The sequence below is a fragment of the Numenius arquata genome, unplaced genomic scaffold (genome assembly GCF_964106895.1).
Source record: "Numenius arquata unplaced genomic scaffold, bNumArq3.hap1.1 HAP1_SCAFFOLD_38, whole genome shotgun sequence".
NCBI lineage: Eukaryota > Metazoa > Chordata > Aves > Charadriiformes > Scolopacidae > Numenius > Numenius arquata.
The window spans coordinates 372,649-379,691 of record NW_027415315.1 but is presented as its reverse complement, the minus strand read 5'-3'; positions in this window follow the sequence as shown (position 1 = coordinate 379,691).

Below are 7,043 nucleotides of genomic sequence, written 5' to 3'. Positions count from 1 at the left end.
AACGTGGTGAGGTGGGGCAAAACCGGTCCCTATTGCCCAGCAAAACATCACTCAGTCTTCCGCCACCAACTTCCAACGCCCCTTCCCACCCCCAGCGTTACCCTTCGGCCACTGGAGGCTTTTTGGGCCCCATCGGGCAGGACAATTTGGGGGTTTCCCCAAAAAAACAATCCAACTGCTGAATGTCACTCTCCACAGCGGTAGGAAGCTGCCACAGCCACGGCCAGCGAGCGACCGCCGCCTCGGAATGTTGTGTGGAACGCGGGAGGCCGGCGACGGCCTGTGACGTCAGCAAAACCAGTGCTTTACTGGGACAGCACTGGGCCTTTGGGGGGGTTTCTGGCCCATATGGGGGACCCTCCACCCAAAAACACGCTGTGGAGAAGGGGCCGAGCGACACCCACCCCCACCCCCAGTTCCCTCCTCCCCTTTTCCCAGGGGTCGCCCTCATTCCCACGGCTCAACGTGGATTTTTGCCTCATCCTCCATCAAAAGAACCCCAAAATCCTGGAGGTTCTGCCCAAAAATTCTATGACAACACAATCCTCGATGATGTCACAACCCTACCTCTATGACATCACAATCTCCGATGCTGTCACAACCCCCTCTATGACGTCACAATCCCACTCTATGACGTCACAACCCCCTCTATGACGTCACAACCCCACTGTATGACATGATAACCTCCTCTATGACATCACAACCCCACTCTGTGACATCAGAAACCACTCTGTGACATCACAAACCCCACTATGACGTCACAACCCTACCTCTATGACATCATAACCCCCATGACATCACAACCCCACTCTATGACATCACAAACCCAACTATGACGTCACAACCCCACTCTATGACATCATAACCCCTCTATGACATCACAATCCCACTCTATGATGTCACAACCCGACTCTGTGACATCACAAACCCCACTATGATGTCACAACTGCACTCTATGACGTCACAACCCCACTCTATGACGTCACAACCCCACTCTATGACATCACAAACCACTCTGTGACATCACAAACCCCACTATGATGTCACAACCCAACTCTTTGAAATCACAATGCCCCTCTATGACGTCACAACCCTACCTCTATGACATCACAACCCCACTCTATGACGTCACAACCCGACTGTGACATCACAAACCCCACTATGACGTCACAACCACACTCTGTGAAATCACAACGCCCTTCTAAGCCGTCACAACCCTACCTCTACGACATCACAACCCTCCCTCTATGACATCACAATCCCCCTCTATGACATCACAACGCGGTTCTGTGACATCACAAACCCCACTATAACGTCACAACCCGACTCTGTGACGTCACAACCGCACTCTATGACATTACAACCCCACTCTATGACATCACAACCCGACTCTGTGACATCACAAACACACTCTATGAAATCACAAACCCCACTATGGCGTCACAACCCCACTCTATGACATAATAACCCCTCTATGACGTCACAACCCCACTCTATGACGTCACAACGCTACTTCTATGACGTCACAACCCCACTCTGTGACATCAGAAACCAATCTGTGACATCACAAACCCCACTATGACGTCACAACCCAACTCTGTGAAATCACAATGCCCCTCTATGACGTCACAACCCTACCTCTATGACATCACAACCCCACTCTATGACATCATAACCCCTCTATGACGTCACAACCCCACTCTATGACATCACAAACCACTCTGTGACATCACAAACCCCACTATGATGTCACAACCCAACTCCCCCTGTCACGACCCTCCACCCAAAAACACACTGTGGAGAAGGGGCCGAGCGACACCCACCCCCACCCCCAGTTCCCTCCTCCCCTTTTCCCAGGGGTCGCCCTCATTCCCACGGCTCAACGTGGATTTTTGCCTCATCCTCCATCAAAAGAACCCCAAAATCCTGGAGGTTCTGCCCAAAAAATCTGACAAAACCACGCTGGGGATAAAAATCTTTCCGCCAAGACCCTCCTTTAGCCTTCCTTGCCCTCCTCCTCCTCCTCACACACCACTCCATCCCCCACAACATTTCCCCCTTCTCAGGGAAATCAGGGCTCTGGAGATGGACCCTCCGGCTACCACTTCACCCCTGCGGCTGCCCCGGGCCAGAAGGCGGGGATTGAGCCATTTGGGCCTTTTCTAGAAGCAAAAGGAGCAAAGCGAAACCCCGGGGGCCCTTTCCATCCCCCAATCCCCTAGTCCATGGGCTGCAGTCATCATGCTCTAGTGCAGTTCACTCTCTTCACAAGTTGGAAGCCCACGAGAAGCACAGTTAGGACGCCACATTTTAAGAAAGCAAACTTCCAGCTCTTCAAGGAGTTAGGAAATAGGACCCCGTGGGAAACTGCCCTTAGGGACAAGGCAGCAGAACAAAGGAAAAAGGGATTTGTAAGTCCTTCCTCTAGAAATCCATTAGACCCAGCTTCATAGAAACGACACCGGTCTGGATGCTGGTGGTTAAAGAGGATGGATTTTGGGGGGGGTTAAATTAGGAGAATTAATTGGGCGATCACTTCAAATGAGGTCAAATTAAAACTGGAGGCATTTTGCTGGCTGTGAGGGACTGGAGTGGGCAAGCCTCGGGCCACAAAACTCAATGGAACTTGAGTTTGTCCTGGGCAAAAAGGGGAAACCGGAGGCTTTTGCACAAGGAGGGGCCGCTCTGAACCTCACGGCTCCGGGGAAGGTCTCCCCGACTCCAAAAAGACAGAACGTTGGGGGTTGAAAGTCAAATAAAACCACCAAGAGGCACCTGGGCAAGGGCAATCCTCCAGCTGCCCTTCCCTTCTGCCCCCCACCCCCCACCCCCCCAGGGTGCTTTTCTGAACCCAAAGGAGGCATTTGGGGAAGAAAAAGGGAGGGCTGACCTTCCGCGCTCACCTCAGGGCAAGTCCCAGCACAGGGAGGTCCCGGCATCCCCGGAGGAGCCGCAGGCGCTGTGGGGCTGCGGGTGGTGACGCCCCGGCGTGGGCTTGTCTTTGGGGGTCGCACGTGGCCTCTTCTTCTGCTGGCAGACGGCCTGCAAACCAGGGACAAAATAACTTGAAATGGCTCAAAAAGGCAGAAAAATAAGATTTTTTGGCCATGGATTTCACCCGGTTTATCAGCCCAGGTAAAGTCTAAACAGCCAAAAAAACAATGGGAAAACAGTCTGCAAAGCCACAACGGGGTGCAAGAAAAACTGTATTATTTCCACTGTCCCAAGCGGAAAAGCACTTTCCTCCACAAAATCTATCAAAGGGGCTGAAAAGGTGCAATTCCCACGCACTGAAGCCACACAGCCACCCCCTTCCCCCGCCCACCAAAAATTCAAATAATATCTCTTTCCGTGAAGCAAAACCCTCTTTCCTGGCAAGGAACGTTTGAGCAGATGGATTCGTCCAGGAAACAAACCCCCCCAGCAGCTTTTTTACCTCGCCTTTGGCTTTTTCCACCTCATCCCGGACTCTCTTGACCCTTTTCTCCAGCAGGCGAGGTCAGGTGCTGCCAAATCGGATCTTTTTCTTCCATGTATAATAGTATTCCACACACTGGGCCACGGTCTTAGTCTGTATCTAAGGGCAGAAATCCAGGGATATTAAATACTCCCTTGTCATTACAAATGAGGGCAAATGATGTCTTGTCCCGATGGGTTTTTAGCAGGAAGAAGGGTCCTAAGGACAGGATTCCAACGGGGGATTGAAAATAGGACTTCCTGGGTTAAAAGCGTCCCCGCTAACGAGCTCCGCCCCCGTCCAACGGCTTTACCTCCTTCTGGATGAGGCGAAAATTCTTCTTGTGAACATAACAGGCCTCTTTAAATAACTGCTGTTCCACTGGGGTCCAAGTGTCCGAGCCTTGGGATAAACAGCCACAGGCAAATTATTACAAGAGGCATTTCCCTGCCTCAAAAAGCCCCACAAATGGATTAAAACTATTATTTTCCCCACCGAAAACCAACATTTTAAAGAATAATTCCAATATAAAAGGGATCTGTTCTCATCCCATTTTCCTGCGTAATGGTAATCAGCCAAGGGGTGGCATTCGGATCTCCGGGGGGGCCCAGAGCACAGCATTTCCAGAGCTTCCTGCCAGATTTAATGGGAAAAAAGGACTTCAGTTCCTCCGGCAGAGGAGGAAAAGGGGCAATTCTCGCTCCTCTAGAGAGGGGCAGGCACCCAGTGGTGTTCAATCAAAGAAGAGGGAGCAAATCAGAGCCGCTCGGGGCTTCAGCGAGGGCAGATCTGGGGTTTTCTCTCAGAGTCCCTCAGTCACAGGAGAAATCCCATTCTCCCAACTGTCCCAGAATCCAAACAAGCTCCAATGGATGCACCGGGACGGGCTCTGTCACCCCACCAGACCTTAACGCCGCCACGGGCAGCACCCGGCGCCTTGAGCAAAGAGATTCCGGCCCCTGGAAGAGCCAACTCAGAGCAACTCCCAGCTCAAACCAGTCACAAAGCGGGTTCTTCAGGGGGAAGCGCTGCTCCCTACCGCAACGTTGCCCCGAGCCTCGTGCAGGCAATGCAGAGCCAGCTCCGCGTTCAGCCCTGCCCCGGCTCTGCCGCTGGAAGAGGCCATCTTCAGCAGGTTTGGAACTACAAAGGCAAGAAAAAACACCAACGGGTCAGGTTTTCCTCAAAGAAGGAGAAAAGATGCCACAGGAGATGGATGGGAAATGGAGGAAGGGCAGAAAACAGACCGGAAACCAGAAAAGTCCCAGAAAAAAGACCCATATTCCAACTATTGCCACAGGAAGAGCAGCTTTTGGAGCGGGATCTCCAGAGAGAAACTCCTCCCTGGCTGCAGATGAGCTGGGACCGCCAAACCCCCCCTTTCTCATGGAAGATGCTCCCGAGAGCACCATCGGCTCTTATCTAGCCACTTTCCTCCCAAAAACGAGCCATCTCCTTCCCTCCAACGCTACGCGGCCAAGACAAGACGGGAGAGAACCCAAACGCCCTATCAAGTAACTCTGAAAAGGGGGAATTTGCCCCTTTCCCACAAGAAAAGCCTGAAGAGAAACCTTTCTCCTGCGGCTCGGGCTTGCTTTCCACGTCACCCCAGGGCTTCCAAACCAGGGAGGCTCCTTCCTCCTCCTCTTCCAAGAGGGATCTGTCCCGCAGGGCAGGCAGCTCCGCCTGCAACTGCTCCCCGAAACTGATGCGGCTGAAAGGGGGAGGAAGAGGAGGGGGAGGAAGGCACGTCGGGAATGGATACGGCGCAACAAACGCTAAAAAAGAGGGAAAACGTGGTGAGGTGGGGCAAAACCGGTCCCTATTGCCCAGCAAAACATCACTCAGTCTTCCGCCACCAACTTCCAACGCCCCTTCCCACCCCCAGCGTTACCCTTCGGCCACTGGAGGCTTTTTGGGCCCCATCGGGCAGGACAATTTGGGGGTTTCCCCAAAAAAACAATCCAACTGCTGAATGTCACTCTCCACAGCGGTAGGAAGCTGCCACAGCCACGGCCAGCGAGCGACCGCCGCCTCGGAATGTTGTGTGGAACGCGGGAGGCCGGCAACGGCCTGTGACGTCAGCAAAACCAGTGCTTTACTGGGACAGCACTGGGCCTTTGGGGGGGTTTCTGGCCCATATGGGGGACCCTCCACCCAAAAACACGCTGTGGAGAAGGGGCCGAGCGACACCCACCCCCACCCCCAGTTCCCTCCTCCCCTTTTCCCAGGGGTCGCCCTCATTCCCACGGCTCAACGTGGATTTTTGCCTCATCCTCCATCAAAAGAACCCCAAAATCCTGGAGGTTCTGCCCAAAAAATCTGACAAAACCACGCTGGGGATAAAAATCTTTCCGCCAACACCCTCCTTTAGCCTTCCTTGCCCTCCTCCTCCTCACACACCACTCCATCCCCCACAAAATTTCCCCCTTCTCAGGGAAATCAGGGCTCTGGAGATGGACCCTCCGGCTACCACTTCACCCCTGCGGCTGCCCCGGGCCAGAAGGCGGGGATTGAGCCATTTGGGCCTTTTCTAGAAGCAAAAGGAGCAAAGCGAAACCCCGGGAGCCCTTTCCATCCCCCAATCCCCTAGTCCATGGGCTGTAGTCATCATGCTCTAGTGCACTTCACTCTCTTCACAAGTTGGAACCCCACGAGAAGCACAGTTAGGACGCCACATTTTAAGAAAGCAAACTTCCAGCTCTTCAAGGAGTTAGGAAATAGGACCCCGTGGGAAACTGCCCTTAGGGACAAGGCAGCAGAACAAAGGAAAAAGGGATTTGTAAGTCCTTCCTCTAGAAATCCATTAGACCCAGCTTCATAGAAACGACACCGGTCTGGATGCTGGTGGTTAAAGAGGATGGATTTTGGGGGGGGTTAAATTAGGAGAATTAATTGGGCGATCACTTCAAATGAGGTCAAATTAAAACTGGAGGCATTTTGCTGGCTGTGAGGGACTGGAGTGGGCAAGCCTCGGGCCACAAAACTCAATGGAACTTGAGTTTGTCCTGGGCAAAAAGGGGAAACCTGAGGCTTTTGCACAAGGAGGGGCCGCTCTGAACCTCACGGCTCCGGGGAAGGTCTCCCCGACTCCAAAAAGACAGAACGTTGGGGGTTGAAAGTCAAATAAAACCACCAAGAGGCACCTGGGCAAGGGCAATCCTCCAGCTGCCCTTCCCTTCTGCCCCCCACCCCCCACCCCCCCAGGGTGCTTTTCTGAACCCAAAGGAGGCATTTGGGGAAGAAAAAGGGAGGGCTGACCTTCCGCGCTCACCTCAGGGCAAGTCCCAGCACAGGGAGGTCCCGGCATCCCCGGAGGAGCCGCAGGCGCTGTGGGGCTGCGGGTGGTGACGCCCCGGCGTGGGCTTGTCTTTGGGGGTCGCACGTGGCCTCTTCTTCTGCTGGCAGACGGCCTGCAAACCAGGGACAAAATAACTTGAAATGGCTCAAAAAGGCAGAAAAATAAGATTTTTTGGCCATAGATTTCACCCGGTTTATCAGCCCAGCTAAAGTCTAAACAGCCAAAAAACCAATGGGAAAACAGTCTGCAAAGCCACAACGGGGTGCAAGAAAAACTGTATTATTT